The sequence below is a fragment of the Carcharhinus amblyrhynchos genome, chromosome 15 (genome assembly GCF_965287045.1).
Source record: "Carcharhinus amblyrhynchos chromosome 15, sCarAmb.v2.hapA, whole genome shotgun sequence".
Taxonomy (NCBI): domain Eukaryota; kingdom Metazoa; phylum Chordata; class Chondrichthyes; order Carcharhiniformes; family Carcharhinidae; genus Carcharhinus; species Carcharhinus amblyrhynchos.
In genome coordinates this window covers 18,367,866-18,383,243 of record NC_137338.1, presented here as the reverse complement: position 1 = coordinate 18,383,243, position 15,378 = coordinate 18,367,866, and positions in this window count along the sequence as shown.

Sequence of the window (15,378 nt, the reverse complement as noted above, 5' to 3'; positions counted from 1 at the left end):
GAGCCCTGGCCCTGAGAAAGCACAGGTCCCAGTGTTTAGCATCTTGGGCACATCCTTCTCCTGAGCCTTGGCTGTATGTATGGCTCAAGAGACCTCTCCACATGGAAAATGAACAAGCATACGGTGAAATATTGGTGTGCAGAAGGAGACTATTCTGCCCATTGCTCTTTTGTAGAGTAATCTATTCCCCCAAGCCCCTCGCTGCTCTTTGATTTGATTTGATTTATTATTGCCACATGTATTAGTATACAGTGAAAAATATTGTTCCTTGCGCACTATTTGGCAGCCGATACATGGGAACACCATCAACTGCAAGTTCCCCTCCAAGCCACTCACCCTTCTGGCTTGGAAATATATCTCCGTTCCTTCGGAGTCGCTGGGTCAAAATCCTGGAATTCCCTCCTTAACGGCATTGTGGGTCAAACCTCAGAACATGGACTGCAGCGATTAAAGACAGCAGCTCATCACCACCTTCTCAAGGGCAACTAGAGATGGGCAATAAATGCTGGCCTAGCCAGCGACACACATGTCCCATGAATGAATAAAAAAATACAAAACATGCCGTTCATAGAGAAGGAAAGGAGAGAGTGCCGAATGTAGTATTACAGTTATAGCTAGGGTGTAGAGAAAAATCAACTTAATGCAAGTTAGGTCTGTTCAAAAGTCTGACAGCAGCAGGGAAGAAGCTGCTCTTGAGTCGGTTGGCACGTGATGTTTTGTATCTTTCCCCAAACCACTGTGTTTTATTTTAACCTTTGAAGGATTTGTCAACAGGAGGATTATCGAGCACATCATCGAGCTGCTGATGTCAAGGTTTAGGGTGGCTGGAGAATTCTGGGGCCGAGCTTAAATATTCCCCTCAGAGAGATTCCCAGCCACGGATCATGCAAGCTCACCGTGCGGAGAGAGCTACACTGCAGAGGCATCGAGGCAGGCACTGGGGGAAGGGGAGGATCCAGCTGGAGAAAGAGGGCCAGTTCAACCAGGGTTATGCGGGATGATCTAATTGGTCACTATTTCTGGTGTCATAGTCATTGCTCTGCCTTCAAAAACTTACACAGAGCCTTCGCATTAGTAGCGTTTTTACACGCTTCACCACTGTCTTAATCCTGCATTAAAGGACATTCAAACCATTCATCAACCTCTATATCAGTGACATACTGACAGTGCAGCCTCAGAAACTGCCATGAAGCCACACTGCAGACACGTCAAATGTGATTAAGGTGAGGAATAAAAAAGGCAAAGATAATAATTGCCTTTCATCCATTTTTCACCCAATTGTGAACCCAGGCTGCCTTCCATATCAGGAGGATTGATATTTATCAGGTCCCTTCGAGATATTCGTGCTCACTGATTTCTGGGATCCCAGGCCTATGAAGGCCCAACTGCTGCACCTCAGCTGCTTTTAGGCCAGTCTGACCCAGCAGACCTTCTGGCACTGGGGTGGACATCAGGTTTAGCGGTTAGCGAAGGAGCAAGGCTAATGAAATCCAGAGAGAGGGCAACAGATACTATCCCACTGTGTCATTGCCACTCCTGTGGTGGCAGGGTGGCACAGAGGTTAGCACTGCTGCGCCAGGGACCTGGGTTCGAATCCCAGCTTGGGTCACTGTGTGGAGCTTGCACGTCTGCATAGGTTTCCTCTGCGGGCTCTGGTTTTCTCCCACAGTCTGAAAGATGTGCTGGTTAGGTGCATTGACAGGTGTGGGGACTAGGGGAATTTCACAGTAGCTTCATTGCAGTGTTAATATAAGCCTTACTTGTGACTAATAAATAGACTTCACTTTTACGTTTCCTGTGGAACTAGGACTCAGCACCGCTCTGCAGGGGAGCGGGATGGTCAGCTTTCCACTGCTCTGGGAAATGAGCATTATGGCAGCTCCCTCCCAGCTTCTCAAGGACAATTAAGGGATGAGAAATAAACACCTACCTGTCCAGTGACACTCACATCCCATGAATGAAAGCGTGTCAACGTTCTCCCAAGCAGCAGCTCCACCCAACACATCATCAACCTCTTGTAGCTTGGGGTATTTTCTGTTTGTTAATTTCCGGGTGATGTTGTGGACATTGGGGAAGGTGTTACAGGCAAAGCAGTAACTATCTGTATCTGACTGGGATGTCATCTGATTGGTCTGCCAATTGTGCAAGGCGACGCCTGTCTCACTAAGGTAGTGCACCGAGACAGTATGGCGGACACGCTCTTCCCACCAGAGCTGAATGGTTTAACCAGGGTGGCACAGTGGTTAGCACTGCTGCCTCTAAGTGCCAGAAGCCGAGGTTCAATTGCTGGCTTGGGTCATTGTCTGTGTGGAGTTTGCACATTCTCCCCGTGTCTGCATGGGTTTCCTCTGAGTGCTCCGGTTTCCTCCCACAGTCGGAAAGATTTACTGGTTAGGTGCATTGGCCATGCTAAACTCTCCCTCGGTGTGCTCGAATAGGCACCAGCGTGTGGAGACCTGGGGATTTTCACAGTAACTTCATTGTAGTGTTAATGTAAGCCTACTTGTGATACTGATAAATAAACTAACTGAACTAGGGTTATTGAATCCTTTATGAGGGTGTGTCTGCAGCACCCTGGAGATGATCACACTCTCCTGAGTGGGTGGCAGAGTTCCAATGCCACTCAACGTGACACCGCAATGGCAAGAAGCTGACTCCTGCACGTGTTAGCCATTTGACTGAACCATTTAGCAAGCCAACCAAACTACTCAACGTACTTGCACTCAGCCAGAAGTTTTCTTTGAAGCCCTCATCTCTCTGCTGCTCAGATGAACTGGGAGAGGATCGGATGTCCAGCGAACTGTGCCTTGAACTTTCCCTGCTCTTGGGACTTGCTGCCGCCTACTTGGCCATTTAACCATGAGCTTAAATGTCTGCTCATTATTTAAGCTATACTAGGTGCCAGTGGCTCTGTTGTTGATTCGAAGCGGGGAACTCAGTGAGATGGCACGGTGGCACAGTGGTTAGTATTGCTGCCTCACAGCTCCAGGGACCCAGGTTTGATTCCTGGCTTGGGTCACTGTCTGTGTGCAGTTTGCACATTCTCCCCGTGTCTGCGTGGGTTTCCTCCGGGTGCTCCGGTTTCCTCCCACAGTCCAAAGATATGCAGGTTAGGTTGATTGGCCATGGTAAATTGTTCCTTAGTGCCCCGAGATGCGTAGGTGAGAGGGATTAACGGGGTAAATATGTGGGGTTATGGGGATAGAGCCTGGGTGGGATTGTTGTCGGTGCAGACTCGATAAGAACATAAGAATTAGGAGCAGGAGTAGGCTATCTAGCCCTTCGATGGGCTGAATGGCCTCATTATGCACTGTAGGGATTCTATGATTCTAATTCGTAACCTGAAGAAATTTGCTCACGTTCTGCAGGATTGAAGAATGTCGAGGAATCCGTGTGGCATTAAAGAGATGGACATTAGCAAGTGATGGTCTTGAAAATGGAACTCAAATTGGGAAAGCCAGCTGCATATTTGCTTGGGTGACTGAAAGGTTGTGAGTAATATGGAAATATTCCACGCAGGTGACTGCAAGACCTGAGCTGTTGTGAAAGAAAGAGCAGAGGGACCAGCACTGATGTGTTGGCAGGAGTCAATAGTGGCAGAACATTGGCAGTGCTTAGTTTGTGCATGGGTGCTAGGGCACTGAATGAAAAGGGAAAAGGAATCTAAGAATTACTGAACACTCTGTTGTCCAGGCCCCTAGATATTCCTCTCCCCCCCCCACCTCCCCATCCCCCAACACCACCAAAACAACAGTGAATGGACGGGCTTAAAATCAATTAAAACAACTTCCTGTCCCAGGCTGTACCATCCCTGCTTAGCAACATTTTAAAGTTTAAACCTTATTTATTAGTCACAAGTAGGCTTACATTAACATTGCAATGAAGTTACTGTGAAAATCCCTTCATTGCCAATGGGTTGGCAGTACCCAACTGGCAGTACCCACCTTGTAGTGCCCACTGGACTCACTGGCAGGATCCATCCGGCACACTGGTGATGGGGCCTAAGTGGGACTATGATGGGAGCGCTATGCATGGAGAAGCTAAGCATGGGGATTATGCAGGTGGGGGGTAGTGCAGAGGGGGTTGTGTGGGGAGGCTCATACAGTGGTGGAACATATCAGGGGTCCTGAAAAAGGGGCATGTCGAGGGTGCTGAAACGGACTCATTGGGAGGGCCCCAATGCTCTGATGCCCGCAATCCTGTTGGGGAAGGGGTGAAGAAACATGCCACTGATGGGGGGAGAGGAGGGGGAGGCGCTGCACTGGCAATCCCGGTGCCTTTGGGGTGGGAGGGGGTTATCTCCCAGTGTACTGAGAGATTGGGCACTCTTCCAACGTAGCACGCGATCACTTTGCAGCCGGGCTCACTGCCAAGTTAAGGTCCCGCAACCCCCAGAATCAGCACACAACTCACCACTCTCACAAAAAATGACTGTGTATGGGATGATTACAGTCAGGATTGTGTCAGGCAGACCAGCACTGAGCACCCCAGTCTTCTCGCCATTACGACGCATCAGTTTTTTGGGAGAAAATCACAGCCAACTACATGCTGAGGCTATACCTGTCCCTGGCATTGCAAAGGATAAATGCTGCCGTGGAACATTCCTAGTCAAGACCATGCTGTACCACTTGTCTCTTGTGGAAACATTTATGCAGAGAAATACCTTTGACCACAAATCCATCAGGCAGTGGTCTGTGCAGAATGTCTTATAGGCTGTGCAGGAAATGGAGATGGTGGGTGGTTCCCTGAGCAGAATATCAAGGTCACCTGGCAGAATGCCACATCACCAGAACTTTTAATCAAGTACCAAGACCTAGCTTCACTGAGGGTGGTAAGAAAGACCCTCCTTGTTAGATCCTTCCCACAGACCCGGAGTCTCGCTCCATCTGTACATTGCCCTCAAGGTGACTGTGTTTGGGAAGAGACTGTTGTCCACCTCCTTGTGGAATGTAATTTGCAAACAAGGCCTGAAGAGAGAGGAGGCGGATTTTGATAAGTTTCATTCCAAGCAGCTCTATGACACAGGATTCTGTGCTCCACGGACTGTTCCCACACCGAGACAACATCAACTGCTTCTGCTGGAGGATCATCAACTTGATGAAAGACGATCATTTGTCCATCTGAAACTTGTTGCTCTTCCAGTGCCAAGGGTTATCCCCGACTGGGTAATGCAGACTGGCACATTCGAGGACTATGCACTGAGGGAGGCACTGAAGCCTGGGGCAGCTGCTGCAGAGACACAGTGGGGAAAGATTGCTGTTAAAGATTGTTCAGCCATTGTGCACTGAGGGGAGGGGGATTGTACACATCCCACTCAGGCTGTATAACTGATGTTGAGGGTGGAAGTTTCCTGGGAATCATAGTGGGCAGGGGTGGGCCATACAAATGCCCATTGACCCCAAGTGAGAACTTCCAGCCTTTGGGTGAGCACAGCGGGACACTCCCACCTTGGATGTATACAGCGAATATTGCGTATGTCACAATTGTATTGAAGCATCTTAGAGTGCAACATCATTTATGTAGACAGTTTATCTCCTCACAGAGTGACCATCAAGGCAGGGTTTTTCAGCTGCACTCAGCCCGAAACTGGAAAATCCAGCCAAAGGTCAACAGCCCTTTGCATAGTCCACCCTCTGCCCGCTACAATTCCCGTTACGGGCGCGACAGGAACATTTTCCTCTCTGTGTGGAGTTTGCACATTCTCCCTGTGTCAGCATGGGTTTCCTCCAGGTGCTCCAGTTTCCTCCCACAGTCCAAAAATGTGCAGGTTATGTTGATTGGTCATGTTAAATTGGCACTAGTGTCAGGGGGATTAGCAGGGTAAATGAGAATTACGGGAATAGGGCCTGGCTGGGATTGTGGTTGGTACAGACTTGATGGGCCAAATGGCCTCCTTCTGCACTGCAGAGATTCTATGAACGATATGTTAGGATTGCTCATGTATACTGCAATGTTTCATTCCTCTCTTGTATGTTCCTCTAACTTTAGGAGGAGCCCCCCAAAAAAATGGATTTAAACACAGAGTGTTCATGTATACTGAAGGTGCCGCAGCAGCAGAGTTGAAAGGAACCTGGAAAAGCTCCAATTTTGTGACAGAATTTTCAGTAGATTATCAGTAGGTTATCAACCTGTAAATGCCATCAGCTCCTGGCTGTATCTAAGATCAAACAAACATACTTTTGAGTTGCATAGTAGCAGAAACATTGGGTCAGATCATGTTAGAGCAGATCATCTTGTGCTATGTTTTGTTAATTAGATTTTACATCGGAAATACTGCACAGAATCAAGGCATTCGGCCCAACCAGTCCCTCACATCCTTTGGCTTGACAGTATTGTTCCCTGAAAATTGGCGAAAACGCACGCTTATTTGATTTTGATTTGATTTGATTTATTTACTTCGAACATACAGTGAAAAGTATTGTTTCTTGCACACTGTACAGACAAAACACACTATTAATAGAGAAGGAAAGGAGAGTGTGCAGAATGTAGTGTTACAGCCACAGCTAGAGAAAGATCAACTTAATGCAAGGCAAGCCCATTCAAAAGTCTGACAGCAGCAGGGAAGAAGCTGTTCTCAAGTCAGCTGGTATGTGACCTCAGACTTTTGTATCTTTTTCCCGATGGAAGAAGGTGGAAAAGAGAATGTCTGGGGTGCGTGGGGTCCTTAATTACACTGGCTGCTTTGCCAAGGCAGCGGGAAGTGTAGGCAGAGTCAATGGATGGGAGAACGGTTTGTGTGATGGACTGGGCTACATTCACGACCTTTTGTAATTCCTTGCGGTCTTGGGCAGAGCAGGAGCCACACCAAACTGTGATACATCCAGTAAGAATACTTCCTATGGTGCATCTGTAAAAGTTGGTGGGAGTCATAACTAACATGCCAAATTTCCTTAGTCTTCTCAGAAAGTGGAGGTGCTGCTGTGCTTTCTTAGTGTCGGCATGGGGGCCCAGGACAGTTGTTGGTGATCTGAACACCTAAAAAGCTCTCGAACCTTTGTACTTCATCCCCGTTGATGTAGACAGGTCATGTTCTCCTTTACGCTTCCTGAAGTCGATGACAATCTCCTTTGTTATGTTGACATTAGTTTGTTGACATATTACTGACACAGCAAGGGCAACAGAGCATCAGAGACACTGCGAAACGCTGGGGCGAGTCTGCAGCACTGTCTCCTTTCCTTCTCTATGTATGGTATGCTTTGTCTGTATAGCGCACGAGAAAGAATACTTTTCACTGTATACTAGTACGTGTGACAATAATAAATCAAACCCAAATCAAATTCTCGTTGATGGATGAATTTCAAGGATTCAGGGGAACAAATTGAAGAAGCAAAGAGAAGGAAATAGATGGCATTGGAGTTGAATTAGAATAAAATTAAGTAGAAAATAAGAAATAAAGAAAGGGGAAGCAGATTGGATGAAGAGGCAGAGAGAAAACAAAACAGTAAGAAGTAAGAAAAATTTAAAATTTGGGTTTTAAATTTTAACAATTTTAACTTTAATTTAACTTTAACAATGATACTACATGCAGGAATGTAAACTCCAAGTTAATTATTCCCATCCAGGCTGGAGAGGTTGAGTGGCATTGTGGTAAGATAAACCTTCCCCTGAAAAAGATAGTTACATGATAAATAACAGCCCTCACCTTTTAGAGCGGTTTTTCAAAAAAATTTATTTAATTATTTCAAGGGGTGTGGGCATCACTGCCAAGGCCAGCATTTATTTACTGCCCATCCCTAATTGCCTTTGAACTGAGTGGTCTTCTCAGCCATCTCGGGGGTGGGATGGTGGGGGGAAGTTGCTGCTAAGAGTCAAACACTTTGCTGTGGGTCTGAAGTCACATGTCAGGTAAAGACAATGGATTTCCTTCCCTAAAGGGTATTAATGAACCAAGTGGGTTTATACGACAATCGATGATAGATTCACGGCCACCGTTACTGAGACTTTCAATTCCAGTTCGATGAGCAATTAATATGATAAAAAGCCAATTTCACAAAATCAACATTTGAGGGACGCTGATGTTTTCAGGAGGCTAACATCAGAGTGGCATAAATCACCAGGCAATTTGTGCCACTTGAGAATTTTCAAGGTATCACTTCCTCCACACAAGCTGCTGAAGGATTTACACATTAATAACTACTGAACTTGCTGTTATTTTAGCAGTAAAATCTGATAGCTGTTTTCCCCCCATCCCAGCACAGGGTCACTGGTGACAATCTATAATAATTGCCACCACAAACAGCTTGACTCAGATTGACTAACCTAACGTTGACCTAGGATCGCGGGATTTGCTTCAAACATACAGTTCAATATCAGACCCTGAACTATGTTAAACCACGAGGCAACTGGGTGGTTGAGAATAATTTTTCACAGTTTTCTTGTCTTGCATGAAGATGTAAAGCTACAGTGAAGAACTCTCCTCACTGTGGAACGTGTATAACACTGTATAACGCTGCCCAGGCAAGCTCGTGCTAAGACAAATACAACTTGGGGCTATGACCGACCCACAAAATCCATGGTAATCCCAAAGAGCCAGAGGGTGGGATTTTCCGTGCCCCCCTCCCTTTGGTTAGGTTTATTATTGTCACATGCGTTAGTGAAATGTATTGTTTCTTACGTGCTGTACAGACAAAGCTTACCGTTCATAGAGAAGGAAACATGAGAGTGCAGAATGTAGTGTTACAGTCATAGCTAGGGTGGAGAGAAAGATCAACTTAATGCAAAGTAGGTCCATTCAAAAGTCAGACAGCAGCAGGGAAGAGGCTGTCCTTGAATTGGTTGGTACGTGACCTCAGACTTCTGTATCTTTTTCCCGACGGAAGAAGGTGAAAGAGAGAATGTCCGGGGTGTGTAGGGTCCTTAATTATGCTGGCTGCTTTAATTAGGCAGTAGGAAGTGTAGGCAGAGTCAGTGGATAGGAGGCTGGTTTGGGTGATGGATTGGGCTACATTATAGTTCCTTGGGCAGAGCAGGAGCCATACCAAGCTGTAACTAAACGATCAAAAAGAATACTTCCTATGGTGCATCTGTAAAAGTTGGTGAGAGTTGTAGCTGACATGTCAAATGTCCTTAGTCTTCTGAGAAAGTAGAGGCGTTGGTGGGTTTTCTTAACTATAGTGTCGGCATGAGGGGACCAGGACAGGTTGTTGGTGATCTGGACACCTAAAAACATGAAACTCTCAATCCTTTCTACTTTGTCCCAGGGCATGTTTTCTGGCTGCAGAAGTGGCTCACTTTTGCCCGATCTTTGGTCCCGCTGATGTCTACGATGGTTTACATGGCATCCTGCCACCATGGAAATTGCCTTGGAGGTGGGGGAGGGGGTCACTTTTAGTGAGACTGGAAGATCCTGTACAGGGACACTGAGGGGAAAATGCACATTACTTTGCATATTATAAAAAGAAAGGATGATTTGCATTCATACAGTTCTGATGGCCATTATATGTCTCAAAGTGCTTTAAGGATAATCTAGTACTTTAGAAGCATAGCCACTGTGATATGGAAATGCAGCCAATTTGTACTCAGCAAGCTTCCATAAACAGCAACATTACAATGAGCAGATATTCAGTTTCTGTAATGTTGTTTGAGGAATAAATAGTTGCCAGGTGACCAGGGTTCTTTTATGTCCAGCAGAGCATTGGTTCAATGTGCCACCCAAAAGGTGACAGTAGCTGCACTTTGTCCATACAGAAAGTCCTCACCCTTGTGTAAGTTTTCCCACAATGGAGAGTGGGAGAACTGTAACCTCATTCACCCTCATTGTCTGTACTATATCCAAATTGCATGTTTTCAGCTCCCTAACAGCAGTCTTCACCTGTCCATGATTCCACCCGCAACTGTCAGTCCTCCAGTTCATTTGATGATGACTCGAGCAACACCTTCATGAGAAGCTATTGTTTAAGTTAGACTTACAGGTTTAAAATAGGAACACATGAGCCACTACAGTTAGACTCCAACAATGTATATCAATTCAAGAAAGTCTGTGCAGAAATGATAGTGAAGCTACATGCGGGTAGGGAACGTAGCCCAGTCCATCACACAAACCAGCCTCCCATCCATTGACTCCATCTATACTTCCTGCTGCCTCAGAAAAGCAGCCAGCAAAATCAAGGAGCTCATGCACTCTGGACATTCTGTCTTCCACCTTCTTCTGTTGGGAAAAAGATACAAGAGTCTGAAAACACATACCACGTCTCAAGAATAGCTTCTTCCCTGCAGTCATCAGACTTTTGAATGGTCCTATTATATATTAAGCTTCGCCCTGCCTGTAACTGCAACACTATATCCTGCACTCTGTCCTTTCCTTCTGCCCAGTGTACCCTATGAACCGTATGTTTTGACTGTATAGCTTTCAAGAAGCAATGCTTTTCACTGTATCCCACTACATGTGGAACCATGGCACAGTGGCTAGCAGTGCCAGTGACTGGGGTTCAATTCCCAGCTTGGGCCACTGTCTGTGTGGAGTTTTCACGTTCTCCCCTGTGTCTGTGTGGGATTCCTCCAAGTGCTCTGGTTTCCTCCCACAGTCTGAAAGATGTGCTGGTTAGGTGCATTGACCAGAACAGGTGCCGAAGTGTGGTGACGAGGGGAATTTCACAGGAACTTCATTGCAGTGTTAACGTAAGCCTTACTGAAGACTAATAAATTAACCTTAATAATAAATCAAATTTTAAAAATCAACATCACTCTCCCAGACTATATCACCGCAAGACCTTTCTTGCAGACGCTTAGATACAAATGTAGCCACCATTTTCTGAAGCTGGAGTTAACTCTACTTTGGGAAATTGTGCTTTTGCTGACACTGTAATGAAACAATTTCTCCAACTTTTCCTACGCTGGGTTTGTGAAACAGCTGCCTCTTGTTATCGTTGTCCCTGGCTACATCCTTTTCTTCTTTCTGCCTGGTAATACAGAAAAAGCCAAACATTTTCTCAGAAATAAATGCCTGGCAATTAGAGCAGCTTGCTTCAACAGCTCCTTATGTAATAAAACATCCCGAGGCGCTTCACAGGAGAATCATCGAAAAAAATTTTTTTTTGACATGGAGTCATGTACGGGGATATTAAGACGGTTAATAAAAGCTCAGTCAAAGATCTTGGTTTTAAGAAGCATCTTAAATGAGCAGAGGAAGATGGAGAGGTGGAAAGCTTTCTGAAGGTTGGTCAGTAGCTGAAGGCACACCAACCAGTAATGAAAATCTGGGGTGCACAAGAGAACAGAATTGAAGGAGCTCAGACTAGACTGAAACTATCTCAGTTAGCACAGGGGACTGTTCTGTTCCGTTTCTTTTCTGCAGTCGTCCCAAATGCTTTCAGCATCAACACACGTACGCTTTTGAACGAAGTCCTTCAGGAACAAGAGCTCAGATAATATTTCCCCTGGTGAGTGTCGGTGCAGTGAGAGCAATAAATGCGACCTCATCAGCACTCCCCCACCTCCCAAGAACATATATGCATATTTTTTAAAATAAAAAGTTATCACAGCACAATGACAGTCTTGAGATGTTCTGATCTGCGTGGGCCAGTACGGCACAGCATGATGCATCCAAGTCATCAGGGAAACTTGCCCATTACATTCTCGCAGTGACAGATTCTTGTTTCCACACACACAGGGAGCCTCATGCACACTTGTTTTCAAATCGCCAACGATCTCTAACACACATCTGCAACCCTTGTGCGAAATGCAAACAAATATTCGGCTGTATTAACTGAATCTTATTGTTGTCACAACCTTGCGCAGGAAGGGTGGGGAAACCAAATGTGTTCAGTTCTTTCCCGAGTGGGTGGGTTGCAGCTTTTAACATGATTGCTCAGATGCTGCATTTTAACCTGATGAAAATCGAAAGGGAAGAGTTTCCAGATTGCGAATTGCCCATCTCTCAAAGAGCACTGCAGAAGTGCTTGCTTGATTATGAAGGTTTCTTCACATCAGAGCGACTCTGTTTATTGCACAGGCAAATAGCCATCAGTGGGTGCTTAAGCACCTCATTTGTGCAGCGGTAATAATGACTTCGGATCACAAGTCCGCGGGTCAATTTCAAAGAAGTTAATGATTGGTTGTGGAAAGGATTAACTTCTTAGAATTCTTGGAGCCAGCTCTTGGCCAGATACTCTATTAATGCTTTACATGACCTTTCAGCTTTCATCTTCCGAGAACATCATGCTTTGATATGCCCCTTTGAAATGATGATGTGTTGGGATGATTCACAGGATGGTTACAGCACAGGTGGAGGTCTTTCAGCCCATCCGTGTCTGTGCTGGCTCTTGGAAGGAGCAATTCCCTAGTGCCACATCCCCACTATGTCCCCAACTGCATTGTACTTTATTCCTTTTCAAATAACAATTTCCATCCCATCTTGAATGCCTGAATTGAACCAGCCTCCACCACACTCTCAAGCAGAGTGTATTCCAAATCCTAACCACTTGCTGTGTGAAAACATTTGTCCTCATATTACAATTGCTTTCTTTGCCCATTATCAGAGGGTGGCACAGTGGCTAGCACTGCTGCCTCACAATGCGAAAGCTGTGGGTTCGATTCCAGGCTTGGGTCACTGTCTGTGTGGAGTTTGCACATTCTCCCCGTGTCTGCATGGGTTCCCTCCGGGTGCTCTGGCTTCCACCCACAGTCCAAAGATGTGCTGGTTAGGTGGATTTGGCCATGCTATGTTTACCTGAACAGGCACTGGAGTGTGGTGACCAGGGGATTTTCACAATAACTTTGTTGCACTGTTAATGTAAGCCCACTTGTGACTAATAAATAATTTAACTTTACCTTAAATCAGTGCTGTATTGTTCTTGATCCTCCCACTGAAAGTTCTAACAGATGCACTCAATAATTGGAATCAAATGAATCTTATAACACCAAAGTCATTCCCTGAGAGAGATATCTCAATTTACCTGGTAGTTATTTGCATTCTCATTTTGATTCTACGTTTTAAAAAAATATTCTTTCCATTTCTTCCCTTACTTTTCTGAAAGCGCTTGTTTATGCTGATGTAGAGTGCAATTTTCCTGCAAAAAAACTAAGTGCCCATCAGGCGGGAATACAGGAGTTTTTACTGCCCATTTTTTGGGCAAGATTAGCTGAATGAATTTACAGCACTCTGCATATCACAGAGCCCATCAGGTGATTTATGCCAGTGAAGGGCCATGGGGTCTAATCCTGCTCGAGAGGCTGGCATTAGACAGCAGAGAGGGCCAGTGCATGTGTGCTGATCTCCCAGTATGCTGGGAGATTGACTGATAAATGCCTTCCCCCCCTGCCCCCTATCACTGGCCTCCTGAGGGCTGCACCCAGCCTCCAATCCCTGACCAACACCCCCCTTCCCGACCTCCAATCAATCACTGGCCTCCTGATGGCTCGATCTGGCCTCCAATCCCTGACCCCACCACCAACTGCTACACCCCCCCACTCCGCATGCAGAATCCTCTCTTCCCTCCCATCCTATCTCCCCCCACTACCCTTGGTCTGGCTCCACCCCATCTGGCTTTGCTTCTTCAGATTCCAACCCCTTGGCACCGTGCAATGCCCAGTGGACACTACCAGGGTGCCAGGCCAGCAGTGCCAGGATGCCAGGTTGGCAGTACCAGGGTGCCAGGCAAGCCTAAGGGGCAACCCTCTACCCCTGGCCTCCCAGGGCCCTCAATGGCCTCTGGTCCTGCTGGCAAGGTCATCACACCTGTCCCCCATTGCTGAGGATCATATGTGATCCCTGCTGGCATGGACCTCCACCAATGGGGGCAGAACCTTTAGCAAGCCAGATGAATGAGTCCCGGGCTCACTAAAGAGATGCAAATAAGCATCTGCATAGTGTAATCATCCTCACACTGTTCGCAGCACAATGCTGATTACATTGTAAGATCCCACTTTTTTTCCCTCCTGCTGACATTGCCCGGCCCACTGTGCTACTCGAGCAGTGCTGCGGGCCTGGAAAATCGTGCCTGTATCATTTTGTAGATCCCACAAACCATCTGGCTCCTCACCCAAATATCAGTCTTCATGTGCAAGCATGGTCAGTGAACTCAATCACGTGTCAGCCAAAGTCTTCATAGCAGGAGTGATTTTAACCAAACTGACCCCCTCCCTCCCTCCCTCCCTCATCAGGCCCAGATGCCATTTTAACTGAGATCTGAGCCACCGTGCTTCATTCACTAATTCACTTACAAAAGCACCTTCAAAATCCTAATTCGCTTGCCTCCATTCACCATAGAATTTCGGCTGCTCCCTCTCAGCCTCCCCTCCACCTTTGATGCCCTAGTCCCCAAAAACCTGTGCTATCTCTCAATCTTGAAGTTCTCCCCATTCACCGAATGCGAGCGTCATTGGTTAGACCAACATTTATTACCCATCCCTAACTATCCTCTATTTCAGAGTCATCCACATTGCTGTGGCTCTGGAGTCACATGTAGGCCAGACCACATAAGGCTGGCAGATTTCCTTCCCTAAAGGGCATTAGTGAACCAGATGAGTTTTTCCAACAATCAACAATGGTTTCATGGTCCTCAGGTTTTAAATTCAAATTTCACCGTCTGCCAGGGTGGGATTTGAACCTGGGTCCCCAGTTCTTGCCTGGGTCTCTGGATTACTAGGCTGTTGACAGTATCACTATGCCACCACCTCCTCTACATTCATTCTATTAAGCCCATTAAGGGATACAGGCCTGAAAGGATATTGGTTTAGACCAAGTCTGGTTGATCATCGTGAAGTACTGCTAAGTCTGCCCTCATAGAATTCAAGCTTCCCTATTAGGCAATTGAAGGCTCGCCCAATACAGAAGGAGCAGCGGGGGCGGCAGGGTGGAATGGTGTTTAAAACCAGTTGGCCCCATTCAGGATGGTAATCAAAAGACTCAGGGTTGATCTGTGCTCTGTAGCCACTGAACAGTGTTCACAACACACTGTAAATAAAGGGTGATCAGAGATGGAAGACTGGCCTGGATAGATTATTACACTAATCACAGCCAGAGTGTCACTAGCAACGCTTTCTGTTTCCAGGCCCTATCATTATCTCTGCTGTGCTCCTTTGTCCCCTCCTATCCCTCTTCTACTGCTTCTCCCCACTGACATCATCCAGAAACTCTGGGCGAGATTTTCTGGCCTCGCTCATCCCAAAACTGGAAAATCCCACCCGAGGTCAATGGACTGTTTCTCCTGTGTGGCACGGTGGCAGAGTGGTCAGTACTGCTGCTTCACAACACCAGGGACCTGGGTTCAATTCCAGCCTTGGGTGACTGTGTGTGGAGTTTGCCCGTGTCTGCGTGGGTTTCCTCTGGGTACTCCAGTTTCCTTCCACAGTCTAAAGATGTGCAGGTTCAGTTGATTGGCCATGATTAATTGCCTGTTAGTGTCAGAGGGGATTAGCATGGTAAGTATGTGAGATTAC